The sequence below is a fragment of the Maniola jurtina genome, chromosome 5, assembly GCF_905333055.1.
Source record: "Maniola jurtina chromosome 5, ilManJurt1.1, whole genome shotgun sequence".
In the NCBI taxonomy this organism is placed as follows: Eukaryota; Metazoa; Arthropoda; class Insecta; order Lepidoptera; family Nymphalidae; genus Maniola; species Maniola jurtina.
In genome coordinates this window covers 10,003,917-10,020,425 of record NC_060033.1, presented here as the reverse complement: position 1 = coordinate 10,020,425, position 16,509 = coordinate 10,003,917, and the positions used below count along the sequence as shown (strand labels likewise).

The 16,509-nt window shown below is 34.2% G+C and overlaps 2 protein-coding genes across 4 annotated transcripts in view; one reads left to right on the top strand and one right to left on the bottom strand.

Annotated features, from left to right (window-relative positions):
* Positions 1 to 16,509, bottom strand: part of LOC123865648 — a 131,846-nt gene that overhangs the window by 91,764 nt on the left and 23,573 nt on the right. The window lies entirely within an intron of this gene.
* The window catches only part of LOC123865654 (serine/threonine-protein phosphatase 2A regulatory subunit B'' subunit gamma-like), a 34,429-nt gene continuing 32,689 nt past the window's right edge, over positions 14,770 to 16,509 (top strand). The window contains exon 1 of the mRNA XM_045906848.1: positions 14,770 to 14,781. The gene's annotated coding sequence lies outside the window, so the exon portion shown is untranslated. The remainder of the gene's footprint in view (positions 14,782 to 16,509) is intronic.

Sequence of the window (16,509 nt, the reverse complement as noted above, 5' to 3'; positions counted from 1 at the left end):
TACGGCTGCTTGACGGTTTTTAAGCCAGTCTCGCTCCGACTCGAGACTCAACGACTATTAAATACTTTTGTGTTTAGGTCGCCATTTTGATTGAGTGGTTGCAATAGCAATTGCGCCCCGATCAAATTAATATTGCAGTTAGGTTTTTAAAGATTAAAACTCTTGATAAGCCTCTACGCGTTGTGGCTTATGTCCTCGCGCAAGCTTAATATGAAGGAACATTTAATAACTTATAAAAATAGTTAAATTATAACGCCCCTTTTGGTCTAAGCTTACAGTTCAGAAGTGGGATAGAATTAACGCAAATATCCACTTAAGCATACAAAATATAGTTCACAAATGAATATAGTTCGAAGTTAAGGGACAACCCTGGTCCTAGAATAAAATGTGTTGGGACAACCCTGGTCCACTCATCCCTTTAAGGGACAACCCTGGTCCTAGAATAAAATGTGTTGGGACAACCCTGGTCCACTCATTCAACACCCTTTAAGGGACAACCCTGGTCCTAGAATAAAATGTGTCGGGACAACCCTGGTCCCGTAGTATTACGAACAACCGTGCCCCTATTAGTATTCTGGACAACCTGGCCTAATATTAATTTTCGTCGCTCGAGGTCGAACGACCCAATTTGGATGGCCGACTGTTAGCTTTTTCAAAAAAACTATTTAAAATTTAAAATAATAAAACAGATATTTGACTCATTCGACGTCACACGATCTCTTCCGAGCAGCCATCTTGAATCGATTTGTATAAATACGGCTGCTTGACGGTTTTTAAGCCAGTCTCGCTCCGACTCGAGACTCAACGACTATTAAATACTTTTGTGTTTAGGTCGCCATTTTGATTGAGTGGTTGCAATAGCAATTGCGCCCCGATCAAATTAATATTGCAGTTAGGTTTTTAAAGATTAAAACTCTTGATAAGCCTCTACACGTTGTGGCTTATGTCCTCGCGCAAGCTTAATATGAAAGAACATTTAATAACTTATAAAAATAGTTAAATTATAACGCCCCTTTTGACTTAAGTTTACATATGTATAGATTAGATAGCGTGGCAAAAATATATTATAAAACAACCCTTGGAAATATGTTGGACTTGAGAACAATCCGCCGCTTTGCAGACATTCATCTTCCATCCTGTTAAATTCTTATATCAATTTTATTACGCATCTAAAAATACTTCAAACCTATTGCACATTTCCCTTAATAAACGTTTTATATCTTCAATGTTAATAAATAAAAAAGAAACGTATCATCGTTTATAGTTACATAAACTACTTGCACATAATAAGTCCTAACTTTTTAAACATTACGATACGATTTCATTATTGGTATCAAACTCATTTTCATGGAGAGCTAGATAAAACTAGATAAGCTCCGACTTTGTCCGCGTCGTTTTAATTTTGAAAAAATTCCAATGGGAACTCTTTAATTTTTCGGGATAATAAGTAGCCTACACTGAGTAGGCTACTTTTTATCCCGAAAAATCTCTGGAATGCAAGTTTCGACAAAAAATCGGCTGGGATGATGGACCGTGAAAAGGTTACAGACAGATTTTAATTGTAGGTCCAGAAAATATACTTGTCCTACTTCAAGCATGCTTAGGTGAACATCGTTGAATATTTTAAAGGCATAGTGTTATTTATAGATATAGAAAGGTGAATGATGAATCTTAATGGTGTTAAACTCTGCTGGTAAACCTGTAAAGCAAACTTTAGTATGTATTATTATTGAAAAGCCTGGCTTTGACCTATTACAATTCGTTAGTAACGATACGACTAATCGCATTCAATAAACAACCCCAGGCATATCAAGTTCCCTCCCTCACATAATCCCACGATTCACAATTATGCTAATGAGCCGGTATCCACTTTAATTTGTTGGCATTAATACTTATTTGTTTACAAACCTAGCCAGGCGCATAATTTGCATACGTGTAATTAAAATCTTCGAGCTGGACTCAGGACTACAGGACTAACTCGTTTTAGTTCATTATTTATATTTCTTTATAGTGGAAGAAATGTTAAACGGGCTCTACATGTCAGGTGGGGAAGGAGTTTATGTTTGATACCATTTTAATTCACGGAGAGAATGACATTTATTTCAATCTCTTTTCGAAAAATTGCAACTTGCTTCTATGTATTCGCTAATAACTTCTTACGTTGAAAAGTACCTAAATAATAATTTAGTGGCTCCTTAGTGGATTTCAATGAGGTTTTGATCGTCAGTTAGAACATTTCAGAGAATGATTATTTCATGTTTCGTTTATATAAAATAGATAAACTAGACTGGGGCAAGTCGCCTAGTAGTTCCTTATTAGCGAAGAATGAACATTTACTTATACGGAAATGACGATGTAGTTAATTTCCGTAACACACTAGTATACTATTCTATTTTTTAATCGGTACTAGATACCACTTTGAAATTACCGTAGTTATAATATTACACAATACGCACAAGTCAGTAAAAGTTAATCAATGCTATCATAACAAAGATCAAAAACGCTAATTAAAAAAGGTACAGACTATTCATACAGACTGTTTCATGTACAGCTCAGTCACATCAATGCATTTGATAAATGTTCTACCAACGATCAATCAGTATCAACGCCCCGAAATACAAAGATAGCAACTGCTAAAGTATGTCCATACTAAAAATACAAACAGATAAGTACCTTTATTGCATTTACAAGTTAGCCCGCTTCCATCTTAGACTGCATCATCACTTACCACCAGGTGAGATAGCAGTCAAAGGCTAACTTGTAACGAAATAAATAAATAAAAATTGAGAGGAGGATAAAAATTGAAAAATTAAAATAAGGAAATAAGAATCTCTTTTTCATTAAATTTTTTTAAAGTTTCCTATTTGGGTATTATGCATGCAAATATAGAACCAAGGTTTATGGCGTAGCAAATACCTTTTAGCATATACATTGTCAGTTACATTTATGTAATATACTTGATAAATGTTCTGCCAACGATCAATCAATACGTAATCGACGGCTCATTACTGGAAGCTGGTAACTGCACGCAACGGATGAGCCCATTTTAAATAGTTACGCGCAATTACGACGTTTACCTCGGAAAGGATGTTACGGTAAATCGAACAAGATTTCATATTAAAATTAGTAGAAACCGAATGGTCCTAATTTTTGCAATGTATTTGGTACCTATTAAAGATTTTATTCAAATTTTTCAACACAATTCGAGGGTAAGTATCAATCTTTAGATTAAACCATAATCGATACTGTCCATACTTAATAATATAAATGCGAAAGTGTGCCTGTCTGTCTATCTGCAAACTTTTCCCGGCCCATCCGTTCTTGCCGATTGTCATAAAAGGTACAAAGTTAGCTTACAACCGGGCCAGACATCGGCTAGGTATTTATCCCGGAGAATCAAAAAGTTCCAACGAGATTTAAAAAAATCTAAATCCACACGGACGAAGTCGCGGGCATCATCTAGGAATATTATATTAAATGTGAAAGTTTGGATGTTTGTTACTCCTTCACGCCACAATGACTGAATTGATTTGACTGAGAAATGTTTATTTGAATTAGCACATAACTTTTGTACCGGAAAATCTTTTAAAAACCTATATCCTGTAATATTATTATTATTCTTTTTTTATTTTATATTACTTTACGTGGTCACTACTCTAAGAATTTATGGTGGAAAAAATGTTCTCGTATATCCTGCAGACCATGTAACTACGTGTAGCTATCGGTTTCATGAAAATAGAAGTCGATCTTAATTATAGTATTTAGACATGAAATAAATGGTTTGAGATGTTTTATTGCTATAGAAAGAACTTTCTGAGACATATTAAAATTTTCATTGCCAAAGAAGTCAGATTCCAATACAATTTTTTTCGCTATCCGGTCATGTGAAATGTCAGAAACGGACTATTAAAGACTCTGCTGCAACAGTAGCAAGCGAAAGTGACCAGACATGATTGATTTAGGATACCATTATTTGAAATGTCTAGATTCCATATTTGGTCGATTTCCCCATTTTAATAAGGTACTCGTACGAATAAATGACGGAATTTGGAGTGATAAGTAGTATTGTTTGAATATTTCCCCGATCTATGTTTTCTGTCAATTAGGTCCAATTATTATTATTATTCGGATAAAAATATCCCAATAATAAGTACAATACTTATATTGTAATTTTAAGGATAAAATAATAATGAATAGGCATCTTCTAAACAAATGCATTCCATTGTAGGCCAACATCGTCACTTTCCATCAGGTGTGATTGTGATCGTGTGCCCATATAGAATTTTAAAAAATACTAAAACTAGCTGACTCACCTCACTAGGTGAAATTATTGATTTAAATCCTCTCTTATTTATATATTAGAATTAACGTTATAAAGAAACCCTACTTGCAAAATTTTACGTTTCCAGATCCAGCAGTTTGAGCTGTAAGTTAATAATGTCAGTCGGTTTTACATCGTACAACATAATATAAATTAATATAAAAAAAAGGTTCTTGGCAGATCTTCTCAGTATAATTTGCTTTCTAAGCCGATCTTAATTTCTAAGCTGATCCACTCGAGGTTGGTACCTCGAAAAGATCACCAATTCCAATAATGAAGGACCGACCGGAGAGAACAAGAGATAGATTGGCCATCGCACTTACAATTTTCAGTCATACATCAGCAACCCTATACAAAATCCAATAACCTGGAATGAGCAATACAGAACCTGCTTATTCATAATTTGTAACATATTGGTGTTACTCGCTAAGGTTCTGCGAGTTACATAGATTGATGACTTCTCAGACGAAGCTTCGGTAAAATGAGAATAGTACAAAATTAATTACGCAACGGCTCCCCCATGAGGCTAGTTATAAGAGTTATTACAATAAAGAATGGGATAGGATTATGGAAATACCGTTTTACATTATTTTTCCTTTAAATGCATCTGGGGCAAAGTAACACAGATATCAGTATCTGCACTCTAAACGTCCAAACAATTGACATAAATCAACCAAGAAAACGCATTCCACATTTCAAAGCACGCACACACAAGCAACTTTTGTTTTCGCAAGTTTCGTTTTACATTTAAAACTGTATAGTTTTATATGAAAGTTTACTCATGTAGCGCGATATCACTAGTGTAATTACATATTATCATTAGTATCAGTTGTATCATTACTATCATTAGAGAAGTAACATCATAGAACCAGGGAGACGAAATTGTTGCGAAGACAAAAGTTGCACAAATGTTAAACAGTTGATTTCATTCCCTTTATTGTCAAACACGACAGAAAGACAAACAGACAGGCAAACAACGAAGTGATCCTATAAGGGTTCCTCTTTGAAATACATTCGTACACGTACATGAGGAATAGGTAATTCATAATATGATTTTTCAAAAGCGAAATTTACATTTAATAAAGAAGGCAGTAGTCACGACTGATTGATCAGTATTTTTTGCACCACATTCACTTCCATCTCATTTAAAAACAAACAAGCAATTAATATTGAATGCAAATTTATTCGATGTAAATTATTCAATTAGGTACTTATGTAACTTTCTAAGCAGGACATAGCCATATAGCAAAATTATTACATCAAAGCAAGGTCAAATATTTTATCTATACTAATAAATAAAATTGGAGTGTCTGTCTGTAATTTCGAAATAACTACGTCATATTAAGCTCATATGGTTATTTGAACGATACCAACACTGAATCACACGTTTTTAAAATTTTTGTCTGTCTGTCTGTCTGTCTGTCTATCTGTTTGAAAAGGCTAATCTTTGGAAGGGCTGAACCGATTTTGACGGGATTTTCACAGATAAGTAGAGGATTGATTGTAACATAGGCTACTTTTTTAACCGACTTTCAAAAAGGGAGTTGTGTTTTTCTACCTATGTACACCGAAATCTCCGAGATTTCTGAACCGATTTGCGTCGTTTCTTTTTTAATCGATAGAGGAACTTTGCGACATTGTTTTATAAAAAATTTGGATTCCGACTCCTCAATTATATATCCACTCGTTTCATACAATCGTAGTTCCAATTTCATTTGAATATTAAGCAACCAAAGTCCATGAAATTTTGCAGACATATTTTAGAAACTAATATCTATGTCTGTGGTTTTCCAGATTTTTGTTAAAATATTCGGTTTCAAAGTTACGCGGTCTTAAAAATTTTCATACAAATCTTTGAGCCCCTGTAATTTTAAAACTACATATTTTTAGAAAAATCTAAAACACCACAGACACTGATATTAGTTTCTAGAATATGTCTGCAAAACTTCATGAACTTTGGTTGCTTAATATTCAAATGAAATTGGAACTACGATTGTATGAAACGAGTGACGGAGAGAGCCCTGTTAATAATTAACTTTTCGAAAGAAGCTGATCATTATTAAAACAAATGTAATTAGATAAAACCAACTATTTATTATTGTTGTTGTTATTGACTTGATTTTTTTAAATATCATAACATGTGAATATTCTAACATTCATAACATGAAAAGCTCAATTTAGATTTAAGTAGACATAATACATATATATTTTCATACATTACGTTTCTATTTATTGTTATAGAATAAATAATAATATGTATGATCAATGATCATGTTTGGCCCGATCGCGATGACTTGGGTAATGTTCTTCGCAACCACCTTCAATGAAATCTTGAATTTTCCAGATAAGTAATCAATTTCAATTCTAATTCATTTTGATTTATCAAGGCCAGTTATATTCGGTAATACAAAGTCGACCAAAAAACCAATTTGTGGTATACATTAATTTTGTTTAAATAACTCCCACTTATAAAACGACACGTTTATAATATACTTACAGTTTGACATAAAGACGCCCATATTAATGAGAGTAAGAATTTTTAAACGGTCGTGTACCCTATCTCCTTACGATATTAGTATTTTAGTGTAAGAGGCGGTGACTTAATGTTGAAGTTACCTAATTTTACCTCTTTCTAGTTGATGCCCGCGTCATCGTCCACATGGCTTTAGATCTTTTTTAATCCCATCGGAACTCTTCGATTTTCCGGGATAAAAAGTAGCCTATGTCACTATGCAGGTCTTAGACTAAACCCTTGCAAAAAACACGTTGATCCATTGCTCCGTTGTGACGATATAAAGCAATAAACCAACAAATAAATATATTTATAATATGGGTACTGGGTGTGATGTTACGTTAAATATCAAGAAACAAGTACTTCTACTAATCCTTAATTTGTATTTTGAACTTTCCTACCAAATGCTACTATGAAACTTTGAACTGCATAGATAAATAATAAGTATTACAGTCAAAAGTCTTATCCGGTCAAAGTCAAGTAATGTAAAAGTAGTTTAGTCAAGTAAAAGTATTTTGTCAAGGGAGGTATTTTGTTCCTCAAAAGAATTGCATCTAAAAAAAGTTTTTCTTGCTAAAAGTGTTTTATATAATCAAATATGTTCTAACAACTCTACATAATAAGTATTATAATATATTAAAAGAAATATGTAGGGAGCGCACTGACATGCTTATAGTCACTCAATAAAGGGATGTTACAAAAGGCTCTTTTTTAAACATCTCAGACTATTATCGTTTTTATTGAAGCCATTCCACTGGTAAAGATATAGAATTTCACAATAAAAACCGAACACGTGCACGACTAAATTTTTTGTTAATCTGCATAATCTGTATGGATATTTAAATGGTCCGTCTATTCATAGAAAAAAATGTATTCACACGGCGAACAAATTATTATTTTAGACAAAACGTCTAAAATAATAATTTGCGTGAACACTAGTTGATTGGACGAAGATGCATAAAAAAGATCGTATACCACGAGACGGGAGTTACACTCATTTTTATTAATGAAAAATGAGTGTAACGTCAATAGCAAGATTTGGCCGCATCGGGTGCATTGAAGAAATACTGAAGACGTAACAGAGAAGATGAACTTTTGCTCATACATTTACGGCGCACCCATCGCGTATTCAGTGTCTAAGGTATGCCTGCACTGCTCACAATTCTGCGACATATGGAAATTGCATGGAACCATACTTAAGTACACGCAAAAAAATACGCGCGAACGGATTCATACAACTTCGATGTCACGGAATTCTGAGAGTGTAGGCTTACCTTTAAATAGATAATAGCGACCACGTACGATTTTTATTCGAACTTTTGATAAGCTCGAATCAGAGTTTAAAACTAAAGACTTCAACGCGCATGCAGCTCGCCACATAAAGAAGCTTTTATAAAAAAATATTTCCTACTAAAATGAATTTGTTAGAATTTAGATGGTACATAGCTTTAAATAATGTCTCTTAAAACTTCACTGCTTAACAAAACTCACCTTAGGATTTTCCGAAATGGTAAGCTCTACAAAAGCTACGATTTAAAAAAAATACCAAAAAACATTGTTAAGGCACAAGTCCCTAGAGAAATACCAACGGTTTTTTGCTTAAGCCTCAGATGAATAATTAAAATACATATCTACGCATAAAACATCTATCTCATCAATATCAAGAAACGCCGCAATGTGATACGATATTTTTTTTCTATGAGCAAATTCTAAAGCCTATTCTTTGAATTCTTATTTTACTAGACTGCATTTTTGAAAATTATTATATTAGGTTTTTATCAAATTGCGTAACTGTTATGAAATATAATTCAATTACAATATAATATTATAATTTAATTAGTGTATTATATACACTTACATAATCGTATTTTTGTTAAATGCGGTAGCCTATCAAAAGCATATTTTTTTAGGAAGAGGTAACAAAACACTTTGATGTATAAGTAAGTATAATACGTTTGGGCTACTTTTTATGTATAGTTAAAAAGTATAGTGTCTACTGTGAAGTATTATGTATTCAAATTGAGTATGATTTGCTGTTATTTGTTGAAGAGTTCCTTTCGCTATCTCCGAAGATCTTCACTATATTAATTGAATGTTCTGGTCAACATTAGACTCTTATTATTATAAAAAGATCATCGAAATTGGATCAGATATTGCAGAAATATGGAAAAACATGAAAAAAATGCGTCAAATGAGAATCTCTTTCATCTTTAAAATTTGGTATAAAACGGTATTGAATTAGAAAACTGCTGCACACAGAACAAATAGCGAAGAATACAAGTTTGTTACATAAAAACCAACCAGGGGACACGCCTCACACATGTTAATATATGTACGGAAGTCGTACAAACCAGAGTAGGTACATGACTCATTCATCTCATTCAAGTTGACTTTGAATTTCATATTTGTTTTTTGTCTCAGGTTATTATAATCATTCGTCTATTTTTTTTCATCTGTATTTATGATTTTTTGTCAGCTCACGTAGCAATTGGAGGTATAAAGTTTGCTAAACAGGTGCTGTTGAAAATTTTTATTACGTAGTTATACATTACGAAACTTTAAATGTTTTTGTAGGATTTACATATTTTATCTAAAGATTAAATGTGAAAGTGTTATATGCATAGTTTTCTTTGTAAAACCATTTAGGTACATAATCTGTATTAAAATCTGTATAGATATAAGAGGTACTGATACCCAAACAAACGCAGTTTGCAATTATAACTGATTTGTAGCACCAGCTTTTTTTTACAAAAGAGGGAGAAAAGAATTTCATTTAATATCGATAATCGAAACACATAGTTGTAGCTTCTTATGAACTTTAAATCAACGTTTTTATCAAGTAGGTAGTTAGGTACCTATCGAGAATCAGATCAATATTGCTACGCGATTGTTCTAATGGCAAGCGGCAGTAAAAAGTTTATTCATCTCCAACCTTGGATCTACCTAACCTCAGCTTTAATCTACGTGGGAGACGCAAAAAATATCGGCTACCTCTGATAAATATTATTATGATATCTTTTGTCTCGGCTGGATGCCAGTCGAATACTATTGTACCTGCATGAAACGAACATTCCAGAAGTCAAGGAACCACAACCTTAATTCGCTATAAACCGCCAAAACAGATAAATCTGTATGGTACTACGAGCAGCGTTCGATAATTGCACTGCCCGCCCTCCCACTAATAAAGAAGCAGAAAAGCAAACAATAGGTACCTACCGCATAATATCACACAAATCTGACATTAAAACATCTTCAGGAGATATAAACTCCACAATGCACAATATCAAAGTGAAGTTTGCAACTTGACTTTCTAATTGTGAATTGTAGATTGTTGCAAGATGCAAGTCTTCTATCCAATACTTTAGAAGCCTGAAATAATTTCCTCTTACTCTTGAAAATCGCAGCAACTGGAGTGTGGCAAAGACCATAAAGGAGACAAATACCCATGCAAGATACAAAAAAGTGTTAGAAAATTCTTTCGAGACATTTCCCTTCGGTTAACTGCCTTATCTGGTGACAGAAGGGCTGGCTTATTTTTTGCGCAAAGGATTAGTCTGGCTCAACGCGGAAATGCAGCAGGTATTCTTGGCACCATTGGATAAGTACGGTAGTTGGATAAGTTTTAAGTTTTATTAAACAAGTTTTCAATAAAAAAACCGTAACATTAATTTATTTCGTAGGTACCTTATTGAGGATCAGAAATATGCCACTAGACGTCCAAGTCCATTGCATTGGTTGAAACGACGAGTGATGAAAAATTACAATCCTGCTAATTCTCTGGATATTTTTTCGAAACAGATGAGAGAATTTTTTTAATGTAATTTTGGAATAATCTCAAAAATCTCATCCAAACTTTAGTAAGACATGTACAGCGGCCATAATCTTTTCATCCAAACCCATAATTAAATAGTATATTCTAAAAGCAAGTCTATACGGATAAGACAGGACATAAACAATTAAGAAAAGAAAATTTATAATGTTTTCTTCTAATAAATTAGGTATGTTATTAGCAAAGGGGTCATAATAAAAAAAATCATTACCATCAAATACAAAGTAGGCCCTTACCACGTTGAATACAAAGTGGATACGTCAGAATTAATATATGCACACACCATATCAAATGCATGTTTAACTGACTCATAACATACATGCAATTAACATACCTAGTACGTTAATCGTAAGGTTTATAATTGAATGACTTTATTTATTGGTTGAGTACATTGAGCCTCTATAAGGTACAAGCTGCAAGTGTCATCGTTGACGAATATGGTAGCCCGAGGAAGAAAATATTTATGGAGTTAGTTATAAGTTTCAGCGGATTTGAATTTTTTTACACGCGCAAGCTGATATTCCTTAGAAAATCTTAAAATACTACATATAATGCTGAAGTTTCTCTTAACCAAAATCTCAAGCAAGTAAGAATAGTTTTGCTTCTAGAACTGAATTTGAACCTATATCTAATTAATTTTAAAATAAAATCATTTACAATCCTAACCGCTTCTAACAAATCATGTATAACGACGTAACGGTTATAATGACGAAAATATGTCTTAGCTGTTTGTAGCACAAAGACTTACTTAACACCGGTTACTACAAATAATGAATTTTGCAATTTAATAATTGTGGTTCCTTTGATGCAGTTGGGTGGCGCTTCCAAAATCAATGGTTATAGCTTTGACTGTATTTTGTAAGTCAACTAAGTTAATGCTGATAATTAAACGTCAACTATTCAATTGTACATTAATTTCTACTCTGAAAAATTATTAATAACATACATATTTACTAACATAGCATTTTAGCTATCTGTTTTTAATCAAGCTAAATAACTATTTAATTTAGTTTAGGTTGGTGAGTCTGGCACGTTTCATGGAATTTTAGTATAAACTTATTCATACTATAAGCACCGCGCACGTGGCCCATCCATCGGCAAATGTATTATTGATCTGAAACTAAGAATCGCTAATCGCTTATAACTCAAACAGACCTTGCCCGAGGTCACCTCGGCTATTCGACGTCAAGTTGAGACGCTAACATGGCCAGTTGCGAGCCCTGAGGGCGGCTAATGGACGTATTGAGATACCGCAAAGCCTGAACGAAGAACAAACGTTGTTTTGTGAAAATGTATTCAAGAATTTAAATGTTGCTACAGTCAGCAATTTATTTGTAGCAACGACTTCTCTTCGTTTGCATTTTGCTGGCATTCAACCGTGATCTACTTATTCACGTGAACAATACTATCGCATGCCAGATTCTATACCTCCCCAAACGAAGGAAAATTTCTGTTAGAATTTTACATTTCAGGAAAGTAACACTAGTGTCCTTAAAAAAAATCTGTATAAATGAACCCTGAGCTTGAGTGTAAGTTTTCGTCGAAAAATATGTGACATCGAAGTAAATTAAATCTAACGACTTCTATATAGACCGATAACGGGCCACCATATTTTTTTGAAGCATACTTGTAGCTGTCGTTTTATCCAAAGTTACTCAAACACCGCACCAGTATCTATATAGGTACTTAGTCTGTTTGTGTGTCACACATACAAAAGTATGAATTTTCCCTGCCCTTTTTAAAATATGAATATGTAGGATTATGTCTCCATATTAATTTGGCTGATTTACGCAAATATGTATTATTAAACTCCATATAGGCATCTATCTGGAGTTTTATAATAGGTACATATGCATATTTGCGTAAATCAGCCAAAATATGAAGATGTCAAATCAGAGTATTTTGTCGTCCATACTAAATAATTTTACGCTTGAAAATTCCTCTAGAACTTCTGAGAAAACGTTAAATTGAAGAATAATAAATTGTTAATTCACCGCCAATCTCTCGTCACTTAGACGTCCTTGCCCGAGGTTAATTCAGCCCATTTGACGTCAGTTGAGACGGTAACATAACGAGCTGTTAGCTAAAGGGCTGTAAGTGGACCTTTGGATATATTTAATAACATAAGAGAATTTCAAGTTACAAGCGGTCGAGCCGCAACAGTCGTCTTCTGCAATCCAATCCATACTAATATTATAAATGAAAAAGTGTGTCTGTTTGTCTGTCTGTTTGCTACTTTTTCACGACACATCCGTTTAACCAATTTCAACGAAATTTGGCGCAGAAACGAAATTTGGATAACTTTTTCTTCCGGAAAAATAAAGAGTTCCTGTGGATTTTTTTTTAAAACCTAGGTCCACGAGGACGCAGTCATGGGCATCATCTAGCTATTCGTGTATGGCTGCTTTTGATGTACGGACCGATTTTTTAAGGCCTGCTGGCAAGTGGCCATGCAGCCTAAGACGGGGAACGTCTAGAAGATGCCTATTCACTCTTGACTTGAAGGTACCCATATTCAAAATTCCGTTAAAGCTAAAAATTTGCCACGGTTAACCGTCCCTGTCTCGAAGAGTACCTATTGTATTTTAATCGCTTATCGCTCATTATTTAAACATACCAAGCTTGAGCCGAGATGTCAGTTGCAACGCGAACATGGCAAGTGGTTCGCCCAGAGGACTGCAAGTGGACGGGCAACGTACTTCAACTCACGCTTGAATTGCGAACAATTGCTGTGTAATTTCTTCAACGTGGAGTGAGAATTTATTTATCGCCTATCGCTCGCTATTTAAACATATTATACCTGAGTTGTTGCCAGTTAAAATGTTATGCAATTTGGAATTAGCCTAAGGGACTACCAGTGGACCAATCGACGAACTTCTGAAAAGCTATCCTCAAAATGTGAAACCTCACAATATTTAAAAGACAAGACTCATCAGCGCTCTATATAACATTCCCTATTTTGACAATTAAATAAAAAATACCAAACTACGTTTGTATGGAGTACACTAATAACATAACTGTTAAATACCATTATAACAAGTTATGTTGTTTTTGTAATTTAATACATAATACCTACTGAGACTTCATTGAGTGCCGATCACGTTTCCTTCGTTATACTAAATATACTAGGTAGATATTCTATGAAAGACTATCTGACCGTGAAGGATAAATAATTCCTTATACCAATTATTTATTATGAATAAGTTCCTACTAGATAATAATACCCACGACTTCATCCGCGTGAATTTAGGTTTTTAAAAATCCACTGGAAACTTTTTGATTTTCCGGGATAATAATATAAGTATTCTATGTCCGTTTCTAAGATGCAGATGTTCACAATTTCAAATATGTATGTGGATTAGATTTTTTTTTAATTGGAATAATTAAACATGGAAATTCTTTGATTTTCCAGGACCAAAAGCAGTTTATGTCCTTCCCTGAGATGCAAGTTATCTCTAGATTAAAGCTAGCAGATAGACAGTCAGACACACTCTTTCGCATTTATAATAATATTAGTATGGAATTATGACCACCACTAACTAGCCACGACCGAAGACGGTAACCAGTCCAGATCAGAGCCAATTTAAGTATAATTGCAAAATCATAAATTGATACCACCAGAAACCGAAGCCAGAACTTCCCAGCTCCAAACTCCCACCACATCGCCAGGGAGGTCATCAAATGATTATCATTTTATCATTAAGGAGGTTCCATATTAATTCCATACAAAGATCCCGGGGTCCGACTAATGGTAGCACAAATTTCATTACACCGTATCGGATCTGCTAATAAACGCAAATCATTTCCTCGCTCCTGGATACATTACTATTAATTACGCCCATCTATTATAACTCCCGTATCTACACTCTACATGTTCTCTGTCTGAAACATAGGGCTAGGGCTCTAGGTTATTATCAGCTGTAGGATACTAGATATTTACAAAATTAAAATTTAGAAATTATCTTTTCAATTATTTGCCACATTTTTGTAAATTTTCACAGTCGTTTTAATTTGATTTGCCTTTATTTTTAATTTTACTGTACACTTTACAGAAACAGAATAGATAAAATTATTTTCCGTCATACTGTCCATCTGTTTGTGTGGCACAATTATTTTTAAGTTATCTGCATGAGCTTTAGGGTTCTAGCGCTACACGAAGGTAAATGAAAAAATAAATTTTTGTGTACCCCTGAAACATAATAACATACAACTTTTGGCCTTTTCTCCCGGGTTTCATTCCCACCGCGATCCTCTAGGCATTTTGAAAACTATTACTTTGCTGAAATTATTTGGGCCCGAACAGAATACCAGCGTTGTGGGTACATTGTGTATCCACAACATTAAGCTGAGTTCGGGCCTTTTCGTTGGCACAACATATAGTAGTACCACAACACTATGTTTAAGTTAAGTTAGTTTTTAAGTTTTATACTTTATATTTTAAGTTTTATTTATTTTTTAAGTTTTATATTTTAAGCGTGTTTTGTATTACCTGTATGTTGATCCAATGAATAAATTTCATTCTATTCTATTCTATTCTATTATGAAATAGACTATGAAATAGAATAAGAAATAGGTGTCATGCTAGTTTCGCTTCGTCAAGCTTATAGCGACTTAGTCAACGGCTTTGAGTTTTTTAAATCCCGTGGGAATTCTTTGCTTTTCCGGAACAAAAAGTATGTCCATCCTCGGAATGCAAGCTATCTCTGTACCAAACATTAAAATCGGTTAAAAATGTATGGGCCGTGAAAAGTTAATAGACAGGCAAACTTTCGCATCACTGCCCGTATTATGAATGCAACGAAGCAAAGGAAAGGCGTTAATTTTTGCATGGATGTACCTAGTTGAAAACCTGGAAAATCAGGAAGTTCCCAAGGGATTTTTTAAAATCTAAATCAACGCCAACGAAGACGTGGGCATCAGCTAATCACACTAATATTATAAAGGTGAAAGTTTGTATGTGTGTGTGTGTGTGTGTGTGTGTGTGTGTGTGTGTGTGTGTGTGTGTGTGTGTGTGTGTGTATGTTTGTTACTCCTTCACGCAAAAACTACTGGACGGATTGGGCTAAAATTCAGAATGGAGATAGATTATACCCTGGATTAGCACATAGGCTACTTTTTATCCCGGAAAATCAAAGAGTTCCCACGGGAATTTTGAAAAACCTACATTCACGCGAACGAAGTCGCGGGCATCAGCTAGTTTATAATACATATTAGTATTGAATGATGCATCATAAAATAGAGACACGAAAGTTTTGCAAGCCCTAGCGCTTCGTCAAGCTGTAATCTATCACAAGGTAGGTTTTACTTGTCGGGCAAGGAAGCGTTTTCGTGTACCCTCTAGAGTGCATAATGTTACGTTCAACGGTTTGAATAATAGAGCGCTTACGTGCATTATACTTGTACGAGATTGTTGTGCGCTGTGGCTCATACATATTTGTTTGTATTATAACGTGAAAAAGTACGAAAAACTTTAAAAAGGTAGGTACGCCCCTGCTGCACCGTTGACTTATAGTAAAAATATTTCACAATCAGTAAAAAGAATCAGTAATTTTTGAATTTGTCGGTGGACGCGCGCGGTGCCGCAAGGGATTTTTCATATCAGGTTTTTTTTAAATTCATATAAGTTCTACAATATTCTTAATGTGGGCAGAGAATGCTCCTTGATAGTCTCCCCTGCCGTCCACCGGTGTGCGCTAACCATTAATCGTCCAATTCATAACAAACCACAGATATTTGAATATTAAATCGCAGTGCGGGTATATTAGATGCCAATGTGTTGCAAGATATTTTGTTGTCAGAATAAAAATCCCGCGGTTTCATTTCGCAGTGCAAGGTAACTCTAATGGT